The 18,952-nt window shown below is 39.0% G+C and overlaps 1 long non-coding RNA gene across 1 annotated transcript; it reads right to left on the bottom strand.

The window, feature by feature from the left end:
* Nucleotides 1-12,272: 12,272 nt before the first annotated feature.
* On the bottom strand, nt 12,273-13,073 carry LOC311296745. The gene is made up of 3 exons (XR_014628695.1): nt 13,011-13,073; nt 12,623-12,691; nt 12,273-12,490 (listed from the first exon to the last, which is right to left on the bottom strand). It is a non-coding gene; the product is annotated as an uncharacterized lncRNA (long non-coding RNA).
* Nucleotides 13,074-18,952: the final 5,879 nt, after the last annotated feature.

Below are 18,952 nucleotides of genomic sequence, written 5' to 3' on the forward strand. Positions count from 1 at the left end.
AAACTTCCTGATTTTTAAAACACAATATCTCTGCTTACGTGGAACTTTCAGCGCAGCAACTTTGCAGATACTGTTCATACACCAGCAGCAACAGTACACACTATTTAAAATGAAAAAAGTGAAATCGCAATCAACCACCCCTTTAAACCAATCATGTGACCAGCATACTCAAGACAGACCAGGCTGTGATAAATGATAAAAGGATTTGATGAAAAAAATCATTCTTACGCCCCAAAAAAGACGACAAAAACGATGTTACACCCAGATCACATTGCCAGGTTTAGGGTTAATTCGGCAAGGATGCATTAAATTGACCTAAAGTGACAGTAAAAACATTTGTAATGTTACAGAAGCTTTCTGTTTCAGATTTAAGTTTGAAGGGCCATAAAGTTACTCAGTGTAGCTTTAACGTAATTGTACATTCAGGCAATTAATAGAGTTCCCTAACAAGGGATGTGCAATAAAGCTGTACTATTTAAACTAACTCGACTGGTAATAACTGCTGTTGCTCAAGTTGATTCCTCGTCTGTCCATGAACAAATTTAGATTAAATAAACTCATGACCATTTCTCACACATTTTCTTTTCTTTTTCAGATCAGCCATCAGTGGTTTACCGGTATGGAGGCCAGTCAAGACCAACTGGGAAGCTTTTTCATGCTTCATGCTTTTTTTGCGTATTGTCATGATCCCTGCTTTGATTTGTTATGAATTCAGTTCTCTTTTTGCCTCCTCCTTTTGCTTCTAAACTGAACGCAAATGTCACTGCGAATCGGGTAAGAGACAAACATAAATTACTTAATTGGGGAGATTGAGAGCTGAAGCCATGCTGATGACCTCTGTCTGTGGTGAAGTAGTGAGTCTGACGTGTAATTAAACTCGAGGTTCTGTGGGGTGCGGACTGGATCAACTCCATTCCCAGAGCTTCCGGACAAATCTTTGGGGTGCGCAGTGATGGGGCAGTGAACCCGAGGTTACCCCGTGAGTCAGTCCTAGAGCTCCTCATGTACGATTTTAGGGAAAAGTTTTTGGATACGTTGATTTCTTAGGCGTGCCGCAAGAACACCACAGACACAGTGTGATCACCATGGGGAAATCTCAGAGTTAAACTGGGAGTTGTGAAAAATATGATACACCGGTGTATTGGCAGATGAGAAGTTTATCTATGTATCATCTTTTTACTCTTTTAATTCATTTTATAACTGTACTGTACATCTTTTTAAATTGTTTTTATGGTTTAAAGTGCCCCTATTATGCTATTTACTACAACACTCACCTACAACAGGTTTACGTGGATCAAAGGTAAAACTGTTTCATTCTCTCATAATAGATTCAGATTTTCTGAGGCATTAGGCAGCGTCTCCGCGGTTTAATGGCGAGAGAAACGCTTCTGCAAAGGGACGGATGGCCTGTCGAAACGCTGTGTCGTCGTAGGAGAGGAATGTGGACAAACGTTGACACAACAGATCAAAGGTTGGCTTGCTCATCCTAAAATTTCGGACCCACTGCTTCTCGTTAAAGCCCGCCACAATATGCTCCCGCCAGTCCTGATCTCTCTCGCACACAATAACTGAAGCAAATGCACAGGCTGAAATGATCCGCCTCATAATCATGGTGATGTTTGGCGAACTTCGCATGTATCGCAGAGCTAGCATCAAGCATATTTCGCGTTCGTCCACCTGTGCAAGATAATTTAACCCTTTAAGCATGCGTGATGTTTCAGATAGGATGGCGAGTGTAAACACATGAATCGGATATGGGTCACAATTGAAAGAACGTGTAAACGGACGGTCGAAAAAATCAGATACACACTCTAAAAAGAGATGTGTTAAAAATGACACATGTTGTGAGTGTGCTCAGGGACAACACATGTTGTGTCAGTTTTAACACATGTAGTGTGTGTGCTCAGGGACAACACATGTTGTGTCAGTTTTAACACATGTAGTGTGTGTCCTCAGGGACAACACATGTTGTGTCAGTTTTAACACATGTAGTGTGTGTGCTCAGGGACAACACATGTTGTGTCAGTTTTATCACATGTAGTGTGTGTGCTCAGGGACAACACATGTTGTGTCAGTTTTAACACATGTAGTGTGTGTCCTCAGGGACAACACATGTTGTGTCAGTTTTAACACATGTAGTGTGTGTGCTCAGGGACAACACATGTTGTGTCAGTTTTAACACATGTAGTGAGTGTGCTCAGGACAACACATGTTGTGTCAGTTTTAACACATGTAGTGTGTGTGCTCAGGGACAACACATGTTGTGTCAGTTTTAACACATGTAGTGAGTGTGCTCAGGACAACACATGTTGTGTCAGTTTTAACACATGTAGTGTGTGTCCTCAGGGACAACACATGTTGTGTCAGTTTTAACACATGTAGTGTGTGTGCTCAGGGACAACACATGTTGAGTCAGTTTTAACACATGTAGTGTGTGTGCTCAGGGACAACACATGTTGTGTCAGTTCTAACACATGTAGTGTGTGTGCTCAGGGACAACACATGTTGTGTCAGTTTTAACACATGTAGTGTGTGTGCTCAGGGACAACACGTGTTGTGTCAGTTTTAACACATGTAGTGTGTGTGCTCAGGGACAACACGTGTTGAGTCAGTTTTAACACATGTAGTGAGTGTGCTCAGGGACAACACGTGTTGTGTCAGTTTTAACACATGTAGTGTGTGTGCTCAGGGACAACACATGTTGAGTCAGTTTTAACACATGTAGTGTGTGTGCTCAGGGACAAACACATGTTGTGTCAGTTTTAACACATGTTGTGAGTGTGCTCAGGGACAAACACATGTTGTGTCAGTTTTAACACATGTAGTGTGTGTGCTCGGGGACAACACATGTTGTGTCAGTTTTAACACATGTAGTGTGTGTGCTCAGGGACAACACATGTTGTGTCAGTTTTAACACATGTAGTGTGTGTGCTCAGGGACAACACATGTTGTGTCAGTTTTAACACATGTAGTGTGTGTGCTCAGGGACAACACATGTTGTGTAGATTTTAACACATGTAGTGTGTGTGCTCAGGGACAACACATGTTGTGTCGATTCTTAACACATCTCTGTGTTTATAAGGACTACACATGTTGTGTTACCTTTAACACAACTAATGTGTTATTCCTCTTACACAGAAGTGTGTTGAAACCTTTTACACACTAATGTGTTACAGTTACACAACTTGTGTCAGATATGAGTCACATCATGTGACTGTTAGTCGGTGTGTATTTGCCAGAGTTACTTCCTGTGTTTTTACAACTGAGTGTTTGGACGAACACTGTATTGGTAACTTGTGTTTATGGAGTCCAGTGACGTTTAATAAAGAGTTTGCTTGAACATTTTATTACCTGGATGTTTTAGACATCATGAATCTACATAGACAAGCTCTTATTGAGAATTAGCAGAGGTTTGATGTTTCATTGAATGTTTTATTTGAAGTCACCAGAATCGTGATTAATGGCTCCTTTATTTGAGCTCTTGACCCTTTACTCTTGTGTTAGTTCTTCTCTGGCTGCTTTAACTGTGTTTTAATCAAATACATCTGTAATGGCGAGAGAAAATATGATCAGATGTTTCTTCTGATCAAGTGCTGATCTGATCAAGTTTTTGAGTATATGGATGGTGTGCATTTATTTTATTAATGTGCTGTTAGTTATAATGGTCTTGTGAAACTACATCATGCGATCCAAAACTGCAGAATAGCCTATATTTCTTTAAAAAAAAGAAATTTCAGTAAGTTATAAGCTGCAGCAGAAACTAGTCACACACAGACATCAAGAATCAGCGTATGAATCTCAACAATGGTGACAAACGAAATGCTTTATACTGCAATGCATGCTGGGAGTCATGGATGAGTTTTGTACTATAGTGGCACCCAGCATGCATTGCAGTATGAAGCTTTTCGTTTGTCACCATTGTTGAGATTCATGTGCTGATTCTTGATGTCTGTGTGTGACTAGTTTCTACTGCAGCTTATAACTTACTGAAAACATATATTTTTTATATATATAAGTTAGCGTAGATTGTAAGATCCTGTACAATAATTGCAGTATGCTTATTTTGCTAAACCTTTTATAACTCATCTTTCAGATATTAATCTCTTGCTAAGCTTAACAAATCTACATGATGATAATGTTGTCAGCTGATGACATTTTCCTCATGGTTCTTTCTGCCGTTTCAAACACGTATAATAAATACACAGATACAGCAAAAAGAGAAACCTAATGTTAACGAGTCGAGGCTCAAGAGCACAGATAAAGCTGACACTAATCACGATTCTGGTGACTTCAAATGAAACACTCAATGAATCGTCAACACAAGCCCTGGTAATTCTCGATAAGAGCTTCTGTGGACGTCTGACAGAAATAAATCGTTTGTTATAATAAATTGGTTATTAATAACAAGTGATTTGTTATTGAAAAAGACTTGAAAAAGAGGCATGATGTGATTGGCTGCCAAAAAACACCCGTTAAGTTTTTATGAATTAAGATTTTATTTATTTATTTTAATGTATTGTTTTATTTATTTTAGAGCTTTTTATGGGATACCATATCAAATATACCTATAATTATTTTCATAAACACAAACTTCCCTCCACCCAGTGCTATCCAGTTACATTTTAACACACCATTGTGTGTTAAAAAATCTACACAACATGTGTCAAAATACCATCAACACATGCAGTGTGTTGTTTTACAACACATCTCTTTTTAGAGTGTAGGCGACAAATCAGAAATGGGCACCAAGACCTGCAGTGTAAACGAGGCCCATGACAGTCGCATTGGCACATCTCTGATTTATATCTGATTTATTTCCACATATAAATGAGGCCTGAAACCGATCTCGAAATATCCGAATGCATGCGTTTGTTTCCTGTTTACACGTTCATAAACACGATCCGATCTGCGTCACATATGAGCAAAACATCTGAATTGGGTCACATTGCACTTGTAAACGAGGCCTTAGAGCTGTTACACACTGCATGAAAGGTCATTCTCAAAAATCCAAATAGGGGCACTTTAATTTTCCTTGCTTTTATTTTGTGATTATTTTAATTCCTCACTGTGTAAAGCACTTTTAATTGCCAAAGTGTATGACGTGTGCTATATGAATAAAACTGTTGCATCACAATAAATAAATAAAATGGATGTAATTGATTGTGAGAGTGAATGAAGAATATGCTGATGATGGACTCAAGCCACTTTTTTGGAATTTATTAAATTCAATAGCATTCATGTAAAATATAAATAATAAAATAGTGTAAAATGGGCATAATACTGTAAAATGAAATTGCGGTAAGGGCATCATACTGTAAAACACATTTACAGGTAAGCTACTGTAAAGGGGATCTTACGGGGCAATAGTGCTGCTAGTAAGTTACCGCAGAAATACGATAATGATGTCTAACAGTGTATGACGTCATCAGAGAAGGAACGCCATTCCAGACCGGAAGTAACTTTTCAGACTTTGATTAAAGATTACCACGGCAAACACATGTTTTTTCCTGAGTATTAACTTGCACAGATTAATTGTTCACCACAAGACTAGTAATATGCGCCAGCAAAGTAAATAGGGCACATTTTGATTTCATGTCGACTTTAAGTTGATAAAACAAGTTTTAAAGCCAGGTTCTGAGTGGCATTATACTGCTTCAGTTTCTGTAAATGTGTTGAGAGTTAGGCCACTGTGGGGACGATATGTTTGGAGACTGTGACTCTTGTCAACATATTTATTATCCCCTCATAACACATATCATTTATGTTTCTTTCTACAGATGCCTACTCTAAAGGATTGCTACATATGCAGTACAAAACCTGGAGTAGCAGAACATGTCCACACTGGAGTGCCAAGCAGCCGTATAAGCAGAAGCTGGAGGAAGAAAAGACCAGCTTTCCCAAGAATGGAAAAAACTGCAGTGTGAACAAAGTTTATGATGCATCAGATCTACTGGTAGGTTTATCTTTCAGATGTTAGTCATGAAATAGTGAGTAAATAATCCCTGATATTCAGCTTTTACACATGTCGTTGTTATATTTATATACACACGTTTCAGCAATTGTTTTTTCAGTGCACAGCGACTGAGGTGTAACATCTGTGTGTGTCCAGTGTACTCAGGTCTGATGAAGAACACTAGATTAGCAGTCGTGTCTTGCATTGTTTAGCTCCAGCTTCGGGGTCAGGTGTGTTTAAGTGGGGTTAGAGCTAAACTCTGGATAGTGGCCCTGCAGGAGCAGGATTGAACACCCCTGAAAGAGGATAAAAGTACTGTAGTAGATTCACAATGACTGAACCATTCAAGCTCATTTCAAATGCAAAGACAAGAAGCCAAAAGTTGAAAAGGAACATTTTCATTTCTGAATCAGACTTTTTAAATCTGTCGCGACTCCTTGTCCATACAGTATGATGCTCTCTGATTGTGGCAGTCCTTTCAGAGATGTGGATAAATATAAACTAGAGCTGTCAAATCTCTCTCTCTCTCTCTATCTCTCTCATAAGAAGGTTTTACATAAGAAAACTTGAGCAGGGTATTATTTTGATAATGTTAAACTGATATTACATTAATAAAAACAACCCATAGGTGGACTTAAACGTAATAAAAAAATAAATAAACACTTTATTTTATTATTTATTTATTTTTGCTGCATTATTATGACTCTCATGTCCACACATCACAGTTTCTTCTATCCAACAGTGGCTATGAAAGCACCCAGCAGCACGGGAGAGAGTTCTGCCATTAACACATCAGCAGACCAGCATCAGAGTCCCCATCTCTGCTCACCGGTAATGGCCAAATGCTTCATTCAATACAACTGACATGTTCTTGTACAGCAAACTATTTTTTTGTCACCTGTCACCCACCAAATAATAATATCTGTCCAAATGCAGACCCTAAGAGTTACACTCATTACACTCATACAATCATAGATGTTTCATCCTTGAAAACAACAAAATACATTAAATATATGTTGTTTAATTCTACAATTTATTTCCATAGATTACTACATACTATACTATACTAAACTATATTAATTGTATGAACTGTAACTGTACATGGTGGTGTAATGGTGTATTGGTTTATCAATTTCACACCATGTATGTCTTTGTGCAGCTTGAGGCTGGAATACACTACAGGACTTTTGCTCATATTTTTGCCTCAGTTCAGAAACTGATGCTAGTTGCTGGAAGTCAGAGCCAGCCTACACATCCTGGCCAGTAACATTTCACAGAACATAATGTAGTGTATGATGGCCAGACTTTTATTTTTATTTATTGTTTAGCTTCAGGCTATGATTCCATCCAGATGGAGGATATCAAACATTGTTTTTACATTTAAGACAATTTTATAACACTTTCCCCCTGTTTCACAGACAAGGCTTAAGCTAGTTCCAGACTATACTGCATGTTTCAGCTGCTGTTTCTAGGGCACATTTATTAAAGTTACTTAAATGTCCTAATAGGGTATATGTCGAACGTCGCATGACGAAACCGGAAACCTGGTCTCATCGCATCCGCTTGTCATAGAAAGTGTTAACAGCCGTATGAACTGATGCCGATATCTATGGAATTTTAAGGTAATCAGCTAACCTACCTATCTCACTTTGTTATTGGTGTTTTATTCTATTTAAATATCTAAACGTTAGTGTGAAGATTTTTTTTTTTTTTACTTTTAAATATCGATCTTCACATGCGAGGGACATTGGTTATGATCATTTTTGCTCGCTCCTTTTAAGTTATCTTGAGTAAAACAGTAAAAAAATGCAAGAAGCACATACAAAAGACCTGAACCGGAAGCGATGCGTTCTGTTTTCCGGTTTCGTAATGCGACGTTCGACATATACCCTATTGAACTAACACCGTGTCTTTAGTGCACGCGATCGACACCGCGACAGGCGATAAAAGGTTAATCTTCCATGTTAATCAGAGTTTTTGCCCTAACCAGCCGCAGCGGCGACATGTGACGAGTCTGTTTTAGAAACGGTTTCTATTTTTCTGCGACGTGGCGCTGGAACAACAAACACAAAGTGTGGCGATGATAATCTCAGGTACTGTTTATGTGCTTTACTTAATGTTAAAAGCGTGTAATGTGACTCTGAATATCATTTAGTGCTCTCGGCTTTGTAGCAACAGTGGATAATTCATCTCAGATCTTGAAATTAAACGAATGGGGAAACAAGAACATTCACTCTGTGAACAAACAAGTCTATTATTGGACAAATATTGTTTTAGTAACTCGTTATGTATTTTAAATAATGTTTAAATGGTGTAATATGTGTAAATTTGATTATGTAGGCTACTCTACATAACCTGTGTAACACATTTTCTTGCGAATGCCGTCAAGATTACTCGTTACCCTGGTGCTCTGCATTTGCCGCGAGAGCCCGCCCACATGCTGTTCTGATTGGCTGTGGGTTTTGATTGATTTTGACGCATCTCGCAGTCGCGTCACTTTTAGTGTGGACAGGCAAATTGCTTGTCGCTGGAATCTTATCGCATCGCGTCTGGTTAGGACACGGTGTAAGGCTTAATCCTGGCTTAATATAAGCCCTGTATGTGAAACCGGCCCATATTGTTTTATTTGGTTATGTGTTTCCTAAGCAATGAGGCACATGTATTTTAGTTTATTGTGCCCAGAGGCTACAAGTTGTATAGTGTATTCCAGCAGTTTCTATTTTTATTTTTGTATGTGTGCAGAGACTCCATCAGCAGACCCAGCATCAGAGTCTTCATCTCTGCTCAGCCCTGAGTCTCACACTCTTCCTCCTGCATCTCCTCCTCGGCTTCTCATCCTGTTTTCATCTCCTCTGAGTCTAGTCCTTTACCTTCTTCTTCTTCTTCTCTGGCCTCTCCTGAATCCTGAAGTGAGGTGGACCCCGGCCGTTTCCAGGACCTAACCATGACGCCTCCTGAAGTGCCAGCCTCATCAGCCCTGTGAAGGCCTCATCGACACGACCAGTCTGACCTCTGACCTGTAACGCTGCTGGATCATAATCATACACTGTTCGCTCGTTGGCCAGAGGAGAACTGAGCGACTGAGCCTGGGTTCTCCAAAGGTTTATTTCTCCATTCTGTCACTGATGGAGTTTTGGTTCCTCGCCACTGTTGCCTTGGCTTCTGGCTTGCTTAGTTGGGGACATTGAATATTCAACAATATTATTGATCTGCCTTATTAAGGGTGGACGATGATGCAATTTTCTTCTAGAAACAAACTTGGTTGTATTATTTTCATGTTATCAATGTGAAGCTGCTTTGATACAATCTGTATTGTAAAATGCGCTATATAAATAAAGGTGACTTGACTTGACTCTCCTCTGCCACCAGCCTCAACTCTTTCTTCCTCTTCTACACTGTCCACTGAGCTCGGCAGTCCAGGTCCAGTGTCTTCCTCAGGAAAAGAAAGAGGAAAGCAGACAATAAAGGCATGTGTGTATTTGGTTTGTTTTTTATTTTAACATATGAGGTTTAGAGCTAAAAGAACAGGGGCCTGTACCATGAAGCCGGATTAGGTGGCTAGCCAGCTATGTTTCAGCTTAGTTTCCGCCAACCCTGGGTTTTAGGTACTATGAAAGTAGCTCGGCTTTAATCGGTGTTCGTTGCCATGGTATTTTACGCTGCACGGCTAACCTGCTCCGGGGCAGGTTAAGTTCTGGATTCAAGATCTCAGACTGAAGTTTGACCAATCAGCTGAGAGCAAAGAAACATATAGGTGACGTATTCCAAGTGTTTGTTGCAATGACTTCACCTTTTCTTCCAAATCCGGTGGACATCTCAGCGCAAATTGTTTGACGAGCACTTCGTAGAGAAAGAGTTTTTAGCCAGACAAAATCCCCTTGCCTTTCCTGATAGTTATTTGTATGAAAGAGACAGATTTTCCGCGGAAGGAATGTCTTATCTTTGCGAACTTCTTGAGCCGCACATAAATAATTTAACACGTCGAATTCATGCACTTACTGTACCGCAAATATTGCATTGCGTTTTTTTTTTTTTTTTTTTTGCAAGTAGTTCTTGCACGGTGGGTGACGCACAGAAGCTAGGGGAAAACACGGTTTGTCGAACCATTCGTAAGGTGGTCCTCGCTCTGCAGGAGTACATGAAAAGTTTCATTAATAGTGTTCCCCGGACATTTATCGACCATGTCCATAAAAGAGGGCTTTTATAAAATTGCCAGTAAGATATATTGATAGGGTGACATCACATGAACACTTTTTTTTTAAAGCAAATTTCACAAGTGTACTATACAATATAATACATGTTAAGAATTATTTTGAATCTTTTTTTTATTATTCTTCTGTTAATCTTATGATAGGATTCCCTAGAGTCATTGCAACATGTATGCAGTCTTTTGCTCCAGTCTCCACTGCTCTAGGGGAACATGAGGCAGATTATGTTAATAGGAAGTCCTATCACAGCCTTAATGTTCAGGTAGAGATGATGTGAATATGTGAGATGATTATTTTCTGTGAGATGAATCTTTAAATTAATAGTAACATTAACAGATATAACAATGATTTACTAACATTTCATCTGCAGACGACTTGTGGTCATGAACATGTATGATCAAGTTTGGATGCCAAATGGCCTGGCTCCAGTGCTTGACTCACAAATTTTCCATGAGTCTGTGTTATGTCAGCGCTTTGAGGAAAGCGAGTTAAATTTGGTACAATACAAAACACTGTTAATTTGAACTGAGCTAGAAAAACCTACACAATAACCCCCTATCATGACTCTCAGACAGGGCCACAGCACCGCTTCAATGTTGCCGTCAGTAAAACCAGAGTGAAGATAGAGATGACCTTTGGCATCCTAAATGCACGTTTCAACTGTGTACAGCCCTTAAAGGGATAGTTCGCCCAAAAATGATATTTAAGCCATGATTTACTCACCCTCAAGCCGTTCGAGATGCATATGTCAATCTTTTTTCAGACGAACACATTTTCAGTTATTTTAGAAAATGTCTTAGATCTTTCAGTGGTTATAATGTGAAGCAATGGGGTCCAGCTGCTCCAAGTCGCAAAATGAGCATGCATCCTTCACAAAAATAATCCATCCGGCTCCAGGGGGATAAACGAAGGCCTTCCGAGGGTAATCCGTGCGGTTTTGTCGTAAAAATATACATATTTAAAACTTTATAAACGAAAATAACTGGCTTCCGGTCGTGGTCGACGCGCGTTCACGGAGATGGAAGCGTCGTGACGTATAACGAGCGTGACAGCGCAGCCAGAGAGCAGAGCAAAACAAAACTCTGCGTTCGTTCTACGTCACGACGCTTCCTACGCTACGTCATACGTCATATGCCAGCATCCATCTCCGTGAACGCGCGCCGACCGCCACCGGAAGCCAGTTATTTTCATTTATAAAGTTTTAAATATGTATATTTTTACGACAAAACCGCACGGATTACCCTCGGAAGGCCTTCGTTTATCCCCCTGGAGCCGGATGGATTACTTTTGTGAAGGATGCATGCACAATTTGCGACTTGGAGCAGCTGGACCCCATTGCTTCACATTATAACCACTGAAAGATCTAAGACATTTTCTAAAATAACTGAAAATGTGTTCATCTGAAAAAAGATTGACATATGCATCTCGAACGGCTTGAGGGTGAGTAAATCATGGCTTAAATATCATTTTTGGGCGAACTATCCCTTTAACCCCCAATTTCCACCGGGTGCGTTACGGCTCCGGCACGGCGGCGGAGTCAATAGGTTTTCATTAAAGTCAATGAGTGTATTTCCACTGAATGCGGTACAGCTGCGTTCCGACTCCGGCGATCCGCAGCCCTCCGGAGCAGATACGCAGAGCTTCTATTTTTTGCCGGATGCCGGAGAGCTCCGCAGCAATTCAGCACTTATATCGCGCGATCATACGTGAATTTGCGAGATCTCGTGGGTCCTTGTGACTTCAGCTGTCAGTCATGACCGCAGCCGTTCCGCAACAAATACGGACCTGGTGGGTATTGACGGACGACGGAACACGGAGCTGTCACGCAGCGGAGTCGTTCCGCAGCCGTTACGCATCTGGTGGAAATTGGTAGTAAGAGTCACCAGAGCGGGCATCAGAGATAGTGGCTGCATGTACCATTCTGCACAATATAGTAGAAAGGAGCGAGAAACAACACAAAACCAGCTTCTCCCCGATGAAACTGACCCGATCACACTTGACCACCCAGCTGGTGCAGATGTAGATGCAATCACCATACAATATTACACTTAATAAAAGCACATTGAAACTGCAGATATGTCTCAAACTGTTTTATTGGTTTTGTGGGATGGGAGGGAGAAAGAGAGCAAGAGAAAGTTTCATTAATAAATATTCATACTAAAGTGTTACTTGGTTAAATAAGTTATACATACATATATATATATATACTGAGATCAGTTTTATCCAGCTGTTTTTGTTTGGAGCCTCCTCAGCTCACAGTCAGCTCCTTTAGTGTGCAGTCTAGTTCAAGTCTCCTTTTGTACAGGGCCCTGACTGAGTCTGTTTCCACCTGAAACATAATTCCACCACAAACATGATCATTACAAGTTTTCTGGAGGCTCATCAAAATCACAAAAAGTTCCTTGACTTCCTACAAACACAGGACTGACTGTAATTTATGTCAAGGGTTTTAAATCCTTACCTTGTTCACATTTCTTCTGAAGCCCATTGAGGTAGAGGCCTCAGTTTCTGGGGCAGGTTGTGAAAAATCCTACAATAAAAGAGATGTGCAAGGGCCTGTCCCTTTTTTATGCCACACATTCAAATGTTTGCCATAATAAAAAGCCCAGTGCATTCACATCAGCAACTGTCTGAGAAAAAGTGTCTTCATTTCCTCCACCCTAATAAATATAAATAGGCCAATGTAAAGCATAAAGCAGGTTATGTTTGGTGTTCTGTCTGCTGCTGACCTCTGTGTGGGAGACTGTGTGTGTGTGCTGGCTTCAACGGGGACACTGTATTTCCCTCTGCAGAACATACAGTCAGCCATATTTAAAACTTAAAAAAGTAGTAATGTATTGCACACATACCCAGTGTTACTTGCTTAGAGGAGCCAGCACCAGGGTCAGATTGTACAGCACCTGTAATCCCATCCATAATCGCCCGTCCCTTATTTCCAACTCAGAGCCAACTCCTCCACCACAGTGTATTCTGGTTTTCTGAATTTAATTCTTTATTTCTGTTTTCTGCAAACAAGTTTGTGATAAAATGTTCACAAAAGTAATAAAAGGTTGTGGTAAATACTCACCACTTTGAATTATATTTTTTCTTTATCTGCTGCCAAGAACATTTGGAGTTGGGGTTGCATCTAAAAATCAATGAATATTAATTTTTCTTAGTACTGGTACATGCACATTTTTATATATTATAAAAATAGGCTATAGGCTATATTACACATATAGACTACACATACATACATAATTTTACATAAATATAGAACGTATTTGTTTAACTTACACATTAACAATCAGCAATCTTTCTCCAACAGTCTTCTCTTGCTTTGGCAGCAGAGACCGTATTGTTTCGAGCTTGAAATACATATTTAAATTCATCGTAATTATGAATGATTATCTCTTGCTCCTCCGCGGAAAAATCGCAACCAGCGATTGGTTGTTCAGTGTCGACGTCACTCTTTTATGTGCACGCGCGCGTGGAGTAATCATAGCTTGAGGATCAAAGCCTGAGTTGACAGAGAAAGTTGATGAGCTGCATCATGGTACCAATAAAGCCTGATTGCATCGGTTTGGTTTTGTCAACTCAAAACTTATCCTGTAACCCCGAGTTTGTTCAGCTACCTTCATGGTACAGGCCCCAGGGCCTTTCTCATTGTTTTGTTTTTTAAAGACTGGGTTAGAATTCTACAAATTGTAATATTTTCTTTTGCACATATTGCAACATATTTATAGTAAGCTATTCAGTGTTGTGACAATAACGTACCCAAACCAAGAGTTGATTGTTTGTTGTACTTTTAATTTTACTTGTCAAATTATAACCATATTTTTATGTGTTTCAGAATGCCCCATGCATAAAGACTCAACCAGTTTCCCCTACAAAACATTTTTGAAGAAAAGAATCAGGGAGGTTTGTTTCAAAAAGCAAAATACTGAAATAATCCCCCCCCAGTAACAATATTATTTTGTACTTTTGTATGTTGTAATTGCAATATATTTGCAAAAAAACATTACAAAATATACTAAATAATTAATGTAAGGTTTAGGTATTTATATAATTCGTGTTATAATGTTAAACCGTGGATTTTAATAAGAAATATTTTACTTCACAATTTAAGTTGTGCAAATTTAAAACCTTACCCATAGCAATGGTAGTGTGACAACAATAAAAACTGCAGTTCCATATTACAAAATTGTACTGATAATATAGTTATAAAGTGAATTGTGCTAATAATTATTAAAGTTGTATTATGCTTCTTATGATAGATTTAGTCCAACTAACTATTAATTTCACTTTGTTTATTTTCACTTGGATTTAATTGTGTATTTGCCGTTCAGCAGATGTATGACTGTAACTTCATGTGTTGTAAGTAAATGTCATTAACATTAACCCATGTTTCTGTTTCTGCTAAGGGTCATGCGGAGGTGTTGCTGCAGTGGCATCCTTGCTCTGGATGGGCTGCATATTAGCTGAAGTTTATATGCTGTACTGTAGAAAACTGACAAAACTAAGAAAAAAAAAATGTTTATAAAAACATTAGAGACAAAAAAAATAAACATTTATTCAGTTTTAACTGAAGTTGCAGTTTGATCAGGACTTCAGACTTAAATGTAATTAAAATATCATTTGAAATGTGGTGTGCTTTTTATTTTTTATCTATTCTTTAATGTTTTCAACCACTCTTAGTTTCAAGTATTATTTTTTTATCAAGCCTTTGTTGAGAACTGCATTTTTTTTTGTCTTGAACAATGAGATTAAAATTGATTGTAAACACTCCAGCAAATGAGTGAAAATGTGTTACTGTCTGACACACTCTAAGTGCAGTGTGAATAATTACATCATCTGCTGAATGCATATTTTCAAACAATTACATTATATTGATTACATGCCTGAAAACTCTGTCTTATTGTACATAACCAAGATAGTATTTATATTCCAGTAATTAGCATTGTTACTAACACTGTTTGCTGTCTTACAGTGGGAAAAAGTGGAAAAACTCCTGGGAGCCAAGAGGAAATATTCAAAGTTCATTGTGTGTGTGTGTGTGTGTGTGTGTGTGTGTGTGTGTGTGTGTGTGTGTGTGTGTGTGTGTGTGTGTGTGTGTGTGTGTGTGTGTGTGTGTGTGTGTGTGTGTGTGTGTGTGTGTGTGTATTCCGATGTATTTTTTGTTGCTAGGTTGTAAAATAGATGCCTTGTATGACTTGCAATGTTGTCTTTCAGTGTTCAGACACAGCAGTTCTGGTTTATTCTTGTGTTCTGGTTCTGTTGCTGCTTTGTACAGAACATTATCTGTTCTCTGTGTTTGATGAGTGGACTCATAAAATGTTGTGAAATATGGCTCTGTTCCTTCATATACTCTTGATTTTTACGATTGTTTATATTTGTTATTTAAGATTAAGAGCAAACATATATGCTCCCTAAATGCATTTAATGATGTGTTTACTGCTGAAAATTTCAGAAAGCCACGTAATTATTATTATTATTTTTTTATCATTCATTACCCTAAATAGGCCGTGAGACAGAGGGTTGATCGGTACCATTTTGAGGGATTAAACCGCATGGTGATTTTTGTGTAGGTATATGACCCTGTATTTGAAAAATGTGTGATAGCATTAGATTCAAGGTAGTTTTTGGTTACGGAGGACGATTTTCAAACATATGTCAAGAAAAAGGATCAATGAAATTTGTATAGGAGTTTGTATAAGAGTATTGAGTTTGTACAAATTTGTATTATTTGTATAGTATCAGAGCCTGGGGAAGCATGGTGTTTGATACACTTGTCTTCTGGCATTCCCTTCTCCTTTTCCATGTTGAAGTGGATAGCACCACCACTAAGCCTGAAACAGCATAAAACATTTGATTATTACACCTCCAGAAAAGTACTTGCACAAAATTCTCAAGTAGAATTCCGTGAAAAAGTCCAAATCAGAAAAAGCATGGGATCAAAACACAAAACAAAACAGCCATATCACCATAAACTGTTGTTCAATAGAACGATTTTTTTTAAACGATTTTCAACTCAAAGTTTCTCAGCGCCCCAGAGGCCTAGAAAGGTGGTTGACACATCATTTTAAAGCCCCGACACTGCCTCTTCCAATGCAAAAAACAACCATTTGGATTATAGAAGCATTTTTCTCTCTTGTAGTCACTGAACACCTTATCTTGAGATAGGATGATATAAGTGTTGATTTCTCATGAAAGCTACCATGGATCGGATGCTATCACACATTTTCCAACACTAGAGATGTGTACCTTCATGAAAATCAAAAAGAAATTGAATCCCTCAAAATGGTACCGGTAGTCCAAATTTGGGGTCCCATCTCATGGCCTAAAAGGACCTATTAGCCCACAGTCCAGATGTTTTTTTAAAATCTATAATGTGTGTATGGGAGGATAGACCAAGATACTTTTGGGCCTTGGGTTAGAAGCATCTGAAGCTGGTACTTCCTTTCTCTGCAGGAAGAACACGAGGAAGACAGTGATTGAATACTATTAATACGAGAACAATGCTTTTAAACGACGCCCCATGCCACGCCCACCCGCCACTGGGCTTTGAGATAATTGGGTAATGTAGTCCAGATTTATCCTCTGTTATGAAATCGCCCATTCATTGCAAAACTTGTTATTGGCCTGAGAGATATAATCATTGCCATTGGAAACCCCTGTCTTTGCTACACATTTAACAACTACAAATGGCAGAATTTATCAAATTAATCATGATTTTGTGAGAGACACACTCTCTCTCAAACACAGGCACACACACAAACACTCTCTCTCACACACAGACACACTTTCTCTCTCTCTCTCTCCCACATACAAACTATCTCCCTCACACACAAACAGACACACTTTCACACACACACAGACATACAATCTCTCACACATATATACTCTCTCACATGCACACACACAGACACTCTCTCACACACACACTCTCAGAAACATACTGTAAGCACACACACTTTCTAACACGTCTCTCAGACATACAAACTCTCACACACAGACAGACGCACTCTCTCTCACATGCACACATCTCTCACACACAGACACACTTTCTCTCTCCCTCTCACACACACACACACACACAAATGTATCTAACCCTAACCCCACATTTCCATCTATATACAGGATTTTTTTATTGCTGTAATAAATTAAAGGAGTAAAATCCTTCAACACAATGTTTCACAGGCATTATATTTGCATATGCTTGTCTCTGTGTAATTATTGGTAGCAAATAAAGCAAAAGTAATATGAATGATGTGTACATTAATTTGTATGTATTGTTATGAACTAATATCCTGCTTTGGCCACTTGTGAGCAAAATGCAAAAATAGGTTATAAAATGAAGAACATCAGTATCAGCATTCGGGGCACTATGCAGGGCTCGAAATTAACTTTTTTACTTGGTAGCACTGGTGCTCCCAACTTCAAAAAGTTAGGAGCACCAGCAAAAATTTAGGAGCACCCACCAAAAATTAAGGAGCACCACAACTACAAATTATATATTAACAGATTTTATTTCATCCTGTGGCCAAGATTTGAAATTTGGTCTTCTGGCTCTATATCATCTCACCCCGATGATATTGGCACATGATTTGTCATTTGACATAAATTAAGTGAAGGCAAGCTCTTCTTTGGCGATGGTGTATGCGGTGTTATATTCATAGACAGTATGGTTATATTTGACGTATCCTGCCGATTAAAAGCCTTAATAATCGAACCTGATGAACCTGATTTGTTTGCCACACACCTGTCCCTGCATTTTTTGCTTGGCACTTGGCACTCAATTGCTATTAATATGCTGTATTAATCTTTGTTAATCTTAGTTAAAAAAAATACAGCTGTTCATTGTTCATTAATGTTACTTCACAGTGCATTACTATGTTAACAAATAAAAAATAAATAAATAATTCAATAATGTAGGCTATTAGTAGCCCAAATGTTGAAATTAACATTAAAAATGGTTAACAAATTAACAAAGTGCAGTTTATTAATAGTACATGTTAACTGTGTTAACTAGAATTTAATAAGTGGAACATTATTGTAAAGTGGTACCGATTTGTTATACACCGATTCAGACGTCTCGTGAGTGTTTTGGACAGATCAGTTGTTTTAACCATTCATAAAGTGAATCGGTTCAAATGAGTCATTAGTTCGCGAATCGGACGTGTCATTAGTGGACGTGTAGCATACGGCAAGCGTTGTGTGATTATCCCGGTAGTTTATTTTTTAGCACAATTCACACTCCACGGTAATTTAGGAGAAAAAAAATCTCCGAATGCTCCACGTGAAACTTCGGTCTTCCACCCTTTTTCTATCGTGTCAAATGATTTTGATTAAAGCTGCCGTCGGCAACATTTTTTTGATCAAATTCAGTGAAATTGACACTATAATCCGACAGAACAACATAAATAAGGTGGTTTTAGAAAAAAACCCGAGCTTCTAACTCCACCTGGAGCATGTTATTTGTTTTGCAAAAACCCACCGCTCCCGTCTCATCGGGTCCAATCAGCGCAGGGGGGTGTGAGATCTGACTGTCAATCACAGGTCGTGCACACGCGTCAGATTCCCTCTCCCTCGCGCAGATGCACACGACACGCCTGAAGATTGTACGAAGCGTGATGGCGGAGAGAAAATCTACTAACAAGCTTCCAATTCCTCGGTTATTGCTATCTATGGATAGATTAGCCAGGGCAGCCTACCTCCGAGTCCATGGTGTTGATCAATGCTGAAGAGACGCGCGTTCACAGAAAATCAGGTACACACGCACTGGCGCTCGTTGGTAGTGGGGGAGGGGCAT

This window comes from Rutilus rutilus, assembly GCF_951802725.1.
Source record: "Rutilus rutilus genome assembly, chromosome: 1".
Classification (NCBI taxonomy): Eukaryota; Metazoa; Chordata; class Actinopteri; order Cypriniformes; family Leuciscidae; genus Rutilus; species Rutilus rutilus.